This window comes from Castor canadensis, chromosome 7 (genome assembly GCF_047511655.1).
Source record: "Castor canadensis chromosome 7, mCasCan1.hap1v2, whole genome shotgun sequence".
NCBI lineage: Eukaryota > Metazoa > Chordata > Mammalia > Rodentia > Castoridae > Castor > Castor canadensis.
In genome coordinates, this window is record NC_133392.1 from 86,821,992 (window position 1) to 86,831,373 (window position 9,382).

General features: G+C 38.2%; 1 pseudogene; it reads right to left on the reverse strand.

Moving 5' to 3' along the window:
* LOC109675338 (guanylate-binding protein 1-like) overlaps positions 1 to 9,075 on the reverse strand; it is a 48,347-nt pseudogene extending 39,272 nt beyond the window's left edge.
* Between the last annotated feature and the right edge of the window lie 307 nt (positions 9,076 to 9,382).

Genomic DNA, 9,382 nt, shown 5'->3' on the forward strand with positions numbered 1-9,382 from the left:
GGATGTTTTCATATTCTGGTTACAAAAGTCATCCGATTTGATTTCTTTTCTGCAAAAACAGGAAATAAAAAGAATGACAGGGAGAGGATGTCAGTTCTACCTTAGAATTTTGGGAAATGCTTCCTAATAAAGACCTTTAGATACTTCAGGAAACTCAGCAGAACTTCATCCTTTCTCTTAACTTGGACTTTATTTATTACGCATCTGTTTCTTCTTTGAAAGCATGTTCAGAGCAAATATTGGTAACTTTGGCTGGGAGTGTGGCTCAAGAGGTAGAATGCTTGCTAAGCACCACAAGGCCAAATTCAAACCCCAGTACTGCCAAATGTGTTTGTTTGTGTGTATGTATGTATGTATATGTGTATATATGCATACTTTACATCACAATTTTATGAAGTTTTCTGTCACAAATTGTAGCAATAATTGTCATAAATAGAATAAATATGATGCAATATCAGCCTGGACCAGATAATTAAAATCATAAGTTTCTTTGCTTTTGTTTAGTGTGTTAACAAATCAGTATGATAATAGCAGGCATGTTAACAAATTAGCACTTGTGGTTGTCAGTCATCTGTGTTGAATTAAAGAGAAGACTACTATTTTTCAAAAGAAAAAGTTTCAAAATCTTAAGTCTATGATAATAAAGCTGTTTTCATGATCATTATGATAATCAAAAATTAACTGTCACCATTTTAAAAGCTACTAATAATTGCTTCTCTCAAAGTAAATATCAATATCATTGCTCATAGTACTTTGCCTTCCACAATCAAAATCTGCATAAACTTGAGAGAAAAATTACCACAAATTTCTTTTGAAATAGATGATTGACATCGTTGAAGGAATTTCTGATGAAGACTTGTATGGCCTCTCTCTTGCAGGCCCTGTGCAGGTCCAGCAGCTCCTGGAGGGTGTCTGTGCACCTTCACACAAGTGCACCTTCTGGACCATCTGCTGATCATAGCAGGCAATGGCCTTTTGCACTGCTGCTGAGTTCTCTACCTGGGCCAAGACTCAGACTGCGTTCTCCATGAAGGGCAGCTCCCCATTGCTGCTAGCCTTGATGTAGCTCAGTACCAGGCTTTTTAGACCTTCAAATGGGGAAAAAAATGATGATTTGTTTTAGATAGACTGAAGAAAAGTCTCCATTTTGAGTAATTCTGAGCATGTCTATAAACAGCTGTTTGCCTCATGGATGACATGAACATCACTGGAAGCCTGATACAAATACATACTCTCAAGCCTTGCCTCAGACTTATGAAACAGAACCTTCCCTTTGGCAAGTTACACAGGTGATGTATATGCACCCCAAAGGCTGAGAATCCCTCTTCTTAGATAAAGTAGGCCTGTGTTTATTATACGTGTCCATTTAGTCTTGGGACCATTAGGACAGGACCAAATCTTTTTTTAATGTCTAAATCATCTGTCCTCTGAACGTATGTTGCAACCCGAAACGAATGATTTAATCTGACTCAGTGTCACCAGTAGAACTTTTGGGTGAATGAAATGTTCTGTGTCTGTGCTTCCCGTAGTGACAGGTGATATGTAACTGTTGAGCTCTCGAAATAAGGCCACATGATCTAAATTTTAAAATTTCTTTGAATTAACATACATTTAAATTAAATAGGCATACATGTTCCTTAAGATACCAAAGTGGACAATGTAAGTCCAGGTTAGTATGAAAATATTAAAGATAGAGCTTATTTTCTTGGATCTTTACAAATTTTTCCTAGCTAAACATTTTACTCACAAAAGTCTAGAAATCTAGAATTTAGCAAAATACTAGCAATAACCAGTACATTTGTCAAAACTGAAATTGGGTGCATATTATTTCACTCTCCAAAGCGTGGAAGGACTGGGAAGGGGACTCACAAGGTCCATTGACCTTGATACCTCCTGAGAGAGTTTTAGTCTTGGAATAATTAAAGATGGAGGAGCAGAATTCTGCCACTTGTTGCACAAACCCAGGATCCAGCTCATTATCATTCAGCATCTGGAGATGAGTAAACTTCTTCCACTCAGTGGGTGAGTAGAAGACAAAGCATTTCTTCTGAGGAAAGAATTTCCGAATACAGAGTCAGGGCAGGTTGTACTTTTCATCTTCCTTTGAAGTACCTGGTAAAAGTAAAACTAAATAAATAAATAAAAGAGTGGGGTGCAGGGGGAGGAGCTGAAGTAAGGGAATACCTAGTAGAGTGCTAATATGAGGTTTAAATAATTCTTTAAGTAAATGTTTCTTCTCCGTATTTTTAGCTATGTGTAGCTCCTCAAAACTTAAATAGGAAGAAATAAGAAATTTAATAACAGTACAACAAAAAAGAAAGCAAAAGAAATTTGTTTCTAGAACAAGAGAATAGTTCAATCAAAATTGAATCTATTTAGATGGACACTAAATTAGAATCACTCTTTTGGACTAGCGTAGACCTTATAAATAGGAAACTGAACACAAGCATCTTCATAAAAATATTAATTCTCGGTGTCTTTCCTCTCTGTATTCCAATCAGCAGTCCCTTTACCTAGACTTAGCTTCAGGAAATTCTCCAGGTATTCATCTGCTGTGAGCAGTTCTCCATCTTCTTCCAGCCTCAGAATCACATCTCTCAGAGTTCACACAAAGTCTTGGAACAAGCTCACAAAGTTAGCTGAATCCTCCACCTCATTTGTGTCAGTTGAGGCTTTTGATTTGATTTGCTTGGTCACCTCTGTCACAAAGCTGAGAAGCTAAGAAAAAGTGGTGAAATGAACAGGGTCTTCAATCCCCCCTTCATCTCGTATTAATCCCATCTATTCTAAAACTCTACTTTGCCTTGTTCTGACCCAACTGTTAATTCATTCATAGGTTCATGGGATCTTCCCAGAGCACTTATTTTTTTCATATCCTCTGTCCCACCTTTTTTAAAACCTTGACTGTGTAGGATTCACAGGCTGCTATCTTGTTAATACTGGTCTCCTGTCTCATTTTTGGGGTGCTCTGGGCCACAGAAAGGGTACTTCAGTTGGTCCATGGCCTGCTGGTTGATGACTCCCATGCTGTTGTACATGAAGGTGCTGCTCAGGAGTATTGCCAGGGCAAAGATCCAGCTGTCATTCCGGTTGTCACCCTGCAAGTCAGAACACATTTGGGCTAGGCATATATTCCCTTTATTCCATTGCCCTTTCTAGATAATTAGTTACTAAAATATGTTTATTTAATTAAAGTGATCTTAGACTATGAGCTATAAAAAGAACCCAAATTAAAGATATGTTGTTATTGGTAGAACTTGGAGATTGAACAGTTTCTAATTAGTGTTTTTTATTAGAACTGATTCATAGTTTACTGACTCGTTAGGTCCTTTATGACCACTGACAGATAATTGCAACAAAATAGTGAAGATTGGTAGGCATCCCAAATTCTTAAAGATTTCATTGTAAAGCTTAACTGACTTATATAAGAACAATGATATACATAAGTATTTTTGAGCAATGACTATATAGCTGACCATCACAGTACTTATGTTATCAGATAAATAGTGTTATAAGGTAGGCAAAGATCTATTACATCCATTTTACAAAGGCGAGGCTACAAATAATTCAGTTGCCTCCCTAAAGCCACAGAATTTATAGAGTTCAGAGACATTTGTTGAACACATATCCTCGAGAGTTCAGGACCTCAGTCACTAACTAACATTCTTTGTAAGAAAATAGTCATTTGAGTAATTCTGTTTACACCACCTTAATGCATCTGGATTAACTGGATTAGCTCATGGACTTTAATGGCTAGATCACTGCCCCATGATTGTCATGCTTCTCTTCTACAATTCTGGTTTATGAATATTTTCAACTGTAATTGCCAAACTTGTTCTAACATGTAGACAAAAATGAAAGACATACTATGATGAAGTTAGGGCTCTTATTCAAGGAAAATTAAATAGTCTAGTGGCTGTTGAGAGATAAAGGTCTCAATCAAAAAGAGAATATCCCCCTTCCTTGCCTTTCTACATCTTCCAGTCCTTCTGTGTCAAACAGAACAAGGATGTAGTCTAGCTTCTCAGGATGAGGCACCACCACATCCAGATTCCTTTGGTGTGAGACTGCGCTGTGGAGCCCAGAGAGAAGCCTGCAGAGGACAGAGAAGTAAAAGGGGGTAAAATTTTCAAAGCAGGTATCTCTGGAAATAGGTACAAGAGTTAAGGTAATTCAAGGTCTTGAGATGATGTTTCATGGTCAGAATTGATTTTAGCTAAAAACAGAGAAGAAGGAAAATAAGAACACCTATTTCACATTTGAACTTGTCATTTCAACTAAATGATCAATGGAAGCTTGCTGTTAACTCCATGAAGATTTTATTATGTTTTCTGGCTTATAAATATGTACAGTAGTTATCTCTATTAGCTGTAACAAAAGGACACTATCACTTTTTTTAATTTTAAAAGTTTTATTTATATATTGCTGTGCTGAGGGTACAATGTGGCATTTACAAAAGTTCTTACAATATATCAAATACATCATACTTGAATTCACCCCTCCATCATTCTCCTTTTTCCCCTTTTCCCCCATTCCTCAAATAGTTTCAACAGGTCTCATTTTTCCATTTACACACATGTGTACACAGTATTTGGCAAATCCAGGAGAGTTAGCTGACTCTTCTTTTCTAAATCATAGTGAGAAAAGTATAACATTGATTTTTTTAACTGATATCAGCATATAAAGCCAATTTCTCTTAAACGTATTCTATTTTCAATATAGATTGAAAATAAGTCTTCAATCTTCCTCTCTATCTCTAACTATCTCTTCTTACATCCCTGTGATACATGCTGGCAGTGTGGGTGAACAGAGGGGATGCAGCAGAACTTTGTTGGTGGCACCCTCCCCCTTCTTCTTCGAAGCCAGCTTGTTCATCAGGTAGGATTTGCCTGTGTGGTAGAGGCCCACGATAGCCATCACCACAACACACTGTGTAATGGCAGACAGGATGTCCAGAGCTTCCTGATTAGCCATCAGTTGTCCTTCAACATTCTCAATGAGGCACACAGAGCCTGGCATGAAGATTGCTGAGGCCATGTCTAAGCTGCTGTTTTGTCTGCAAGAGAGGAGGTAGGGTTAATTAAGATTCTAGCCTTAAAGCTGAGCAAATACTTTCACTATTGTTTTGGAGATAAAAAGGTTTGAACTCAGGGCTTCGCTCTTGCTAAGCAGGTGCTCTACTGTTTGAACCATGTCTACAGCTCTTTTCACTCTGGTTATGTTGAAGATAGGGGCTCACTTTTTGCTTATGCCAGTCTGGACCATGACTCCTATTTTATGCTTCTTGTCATTGCTGGGATGACAGGCGCTTGCCACCATGCAAGTATTGGTTAGGATGGGGTCCCATGAGTTTTTTTGCCAAGGTTGGCCTGGTACCAGATCTCAGTCTCCCATGTAGCTAGGGTTACAGGTGTGAACCACTAGTGCCTGTCTACTTTCACCATTTTATGCTAATTTCAGAATGTCATAAAATTCTCTAATATTGCCATGAATTGTACATGCATCAGTTAGATAAATGAGAGGAGTATTTTATAATTTCATAATATTATAGAATACTTTAAAAATAGTCCAGTGCTAAAAATATTGGTTTGAAAGTGATTTATCTATATTCAAGCATTCTTAAGCACAGAAGTTTTCATGTAAGTTATAGGGAAAATTTTTCCTTAAGACTTCCATTAAACTGTTTATTTATGGGAGACATTAAGAGTAAAATAGAATATGCTTAAGAGAAATTTGCTTTGTGTGTTAGCTATATGTAAAAAGAGAGTTTATTCAATAACTGAACTAAGATTTTTTTTTTATGTTTTGCATAGACTGAGAGGTAGATGCTTGGTTTCTGACTTTGATGAAACAGTGGATTCATTGTGACAAAAATTAACTTACAAATAGTACTTGTGCTTATATTCAATGTACCCCTTGATACTGATTGTTGTTGTTATTGTTGTTGTTGTTGGGACTAGGGTTTGAACTCAGGGCCTCATGCTTCCTAGGCAGTCACTCTACCACTTGAGCTACTCTGCCAGCCCCTGAAATTGACTTTTAATGCAATTTCTTTCATAACCCACTCCATAATGCTTTTCTTTATTTTCTATCCTTGATCCCACATACTAATAAGATGCCAGACCCTTTGTCCTGTCCTATAGGTGAGCACACTGAATCCTCATCTCTGTCCCGCAAAAAGGTTTTCATTTCCTAAATTCTAACCCAGGCATACTTTTAGATTGACCTATTATTTCATTTGTGTTAAGCTTATTGTTTTATCTACCTCTTGTGTATCTAGATTGGTTCTTCTTTACCTGTAATATTTGGGAATCCTAATTTTGCTTTACAATCAAATCCATCTATTTATTTCACACCAAAATTCTTTGTGCAGAGAGGGCACATTTTTTAGGATTCTCAAAGGTGATCATGAAGCATTTTCTGATGAATCATGGCTCTTTTCTTCTCTGAACATTGCTTTTTTGGAAGTACTTATACATAATTGTACTAATTTTTAAATGGAGCTTAAAATAGTTCTGAAATTGTGGAGCAGAAAGAAATGAGTAATGATCTGTTAGTAGTGCTATAACTTGGTTTTCTTGTTTTTGAACATCTACGTCTCAATCCCTGTATCTTGAATTGATCCTTATGTAGCTGACAGATGTTAGCTCTTTGTGATTCAAACACATTTTTCTTAGGAGCTCCATTTTTTCCCTCTTACTCTACAATAAAGGTTAATTTGCTGAGATGTTTGTTTCTGTCCAAGTGAAGCAAAAGCCACCAGATTCATGCTTATTCCCAAACCATAAAAAGTTTTCAAGACATTGAGCACCAAATGACAAAAACTAGTGATTCCTGAGCATTGGGAAACAAAACAGGCTGCATGTGACTGACTCATCCTGTTGATTTAGAGACATTTCAAACACTGATGTGAGTGGGAGTCCACAGATTCCCTAACTTAAGGAGATGGAGGTGCAAATCTATGGAGACAAAAGAGGTTAGAATTGTGTATGATGCACCAGAAAGAAGAGAGGCACATGCAGAGAGAGAACTGTGGAACTCACCTCGGATCTGAGGAATACTGATCAGTGCAGGTCTCTCAGGAAACCACCCATAGTTGCGGAAACAGGTTTGGGACTTTTAAGGACTAGAAAAAGTGCTAGCTCCCACTGGCAAGACTTGCAAACTTTGTGATAATTAGGAAAAGTACACCAAGGGATCTCTCCTCGGGACGGAGAGTAATGAAACCCAAGCAGAGCAGTGCTCAGGGCCTACCAATTCTTACAAATAATCTGAACGTTTCAAACTGTTTCCAAGTAGTCTCAAGAATATTTGTACAAATACAAAAATCAGGTAAATTCAATGTGTCTGAAAACCAATAAAAATTTATGGGGCATGTAAAGAAGCAGGAAAACACAACTCATAAAGAAGACATAAATCAACCAACCATAACCAAAGCACCACTCCATGTGATAGAGGAGCCAAGACACCTGCTTTCCAGGCCCATTGCTGATAAGGAGAGTAATAGAAGGCATTAAAAAGACCCTTTACATGTTGACATTAACATAAACGCAAGAATGAATAGGGACCCCAAAAAGTATAATTTCTTGTTTAGAGACTGTTCAGTTAGAGCAAGACCTATGAGTTGTGCAGTGTCTGGCATGCTGTTCAACTGTCCTCAAACATGTTTTCTAGAAGGTGGTAAATAACAAAAGTAAATCACAAATACCATGTTTCTTGGTTACAATGACAAAGAACAAGAGAAGAGAAAAGCATGGCAAGAAAAACACACACAAAAACAGATTAAAATAGGAGGAAAAGGTCAAGAGAGGGAAAACATAAGTGGTTTACATAAAAGATTTGTATTTCCTGAAATACACTTTCAAGTTTTGTCTTTTTTTATTCCTTTTCAATCTGAAGCAGGAGGAGAATGAGAAAAAACAAGAGTTGTAGGAGAGGGAGGATAGGAGCTGAAAAGGAGTGACACAGAGAGAAAGGCAGATAGACAGACATACAGAGGTGAGATGGGTAGTGAAAAGAAGCGGGTGCTAGGCCAAGGAACTCAGGAGAGGAGTTACAGGAAGACAGAATCAAAGTTGCCTGAGGGCACAGACAAGTCAAGATGAGCAAAACTGTTGCCAAAGGTGCTACCGTTAAGGGTGTGCTGCCATTGAGCCTTGAAAGAAGGACAGTGAAAACATGCTAACAAAAAATCTTTTCTGAAAAAACAGGGGCCCTTTAGTAAGTAAAAGCCTGAAATTACACTTTCAAGGAGCTAAGGAGTAGGTGGGTCCTAAGAATTTGAATCTGGTGAATCTTGACTATTTCTGAAGACTTTCACTTTCAAATAAAGCATGTGGTGCTGTTTTCATGAGTCCTCCTCTTTCACTCTGGGCTTCAGCCTTTCCTTCTTACATTTGTGGGCTGTTTATACTGCATCTATCTGATTTAATGATTTCACCTTCTCATTGAAAGAATGTATCTGTTTCCTCAACAACAGTGCTGATTTGTGTCCTCCCATCAGCACAGTGAGCACTAAGGAAAAGGACAGTCTAAGACATTTCGTATTCTCAGCTCAGCTCTGCGTCTACCGGTGCCTAAATCATCACAAGCCCAGCACTAGTCATCATGGTGCTGCCTGCCCACACTGCATTTCCTCTGAACTCTGGTCCGCATCGTGTGCAGCTGCAGCCTCTCCCTTGGTGATGGTTATTTTTAAGAAAACTAACTGATCCTTATAAATCCCTTCCCCATTCCTGCCTGGCCTTTAGTGTAAGTTTTGTTTCCAGTGGGAGACAGGGCAGCTCTGAGGAGTACTTACCTGCTTTTTTTTACTTCTTTTTTTTTTTTCTTTTAGGAGGGAGTTCTCTTACTTTTCTGTTTCTCCCTGTATCTTTGAACTTCTTTTTCTTTCCTGGAATGTCTTGGGCCTTTCTGGACTTCCTTCAGAGACTTGAAAAATCAGAAGAAAAAACAACAAGCATCCCTGTCTCTGTGGTTAGACATATGAAAGTGAAAGCACTCAGAGCGAGGCCTGGCTCCTGAAGAACCCACAGAAAGCCAGAAAAGGATTTGCTAGAAATATGAAGGCCATGGCAGGGGCATCACATGATTTCTCAACCAGAGATGCCTCAGTTTTAACTTTAAAGACATGTCACATAGCAAAGATCAACTGGGTCATTTGAAGTGCAATGTCACTTTCTCACCGTTGAGGGGAGTTTGAGACGCCTAGGATGAAGAAGCAATATATTATTTTTTAGGTTTAGTTTTCTACATACTGGACACACTGCCAGTTGGCCCGGAATTGACACACTTGTGAATATCCAGTATGTAACCCAGCACTTGCCACTTTGCTATTCACTGTGCTCTCAGAGGGGCTCCAAGTACTGAACGATGTTTTACG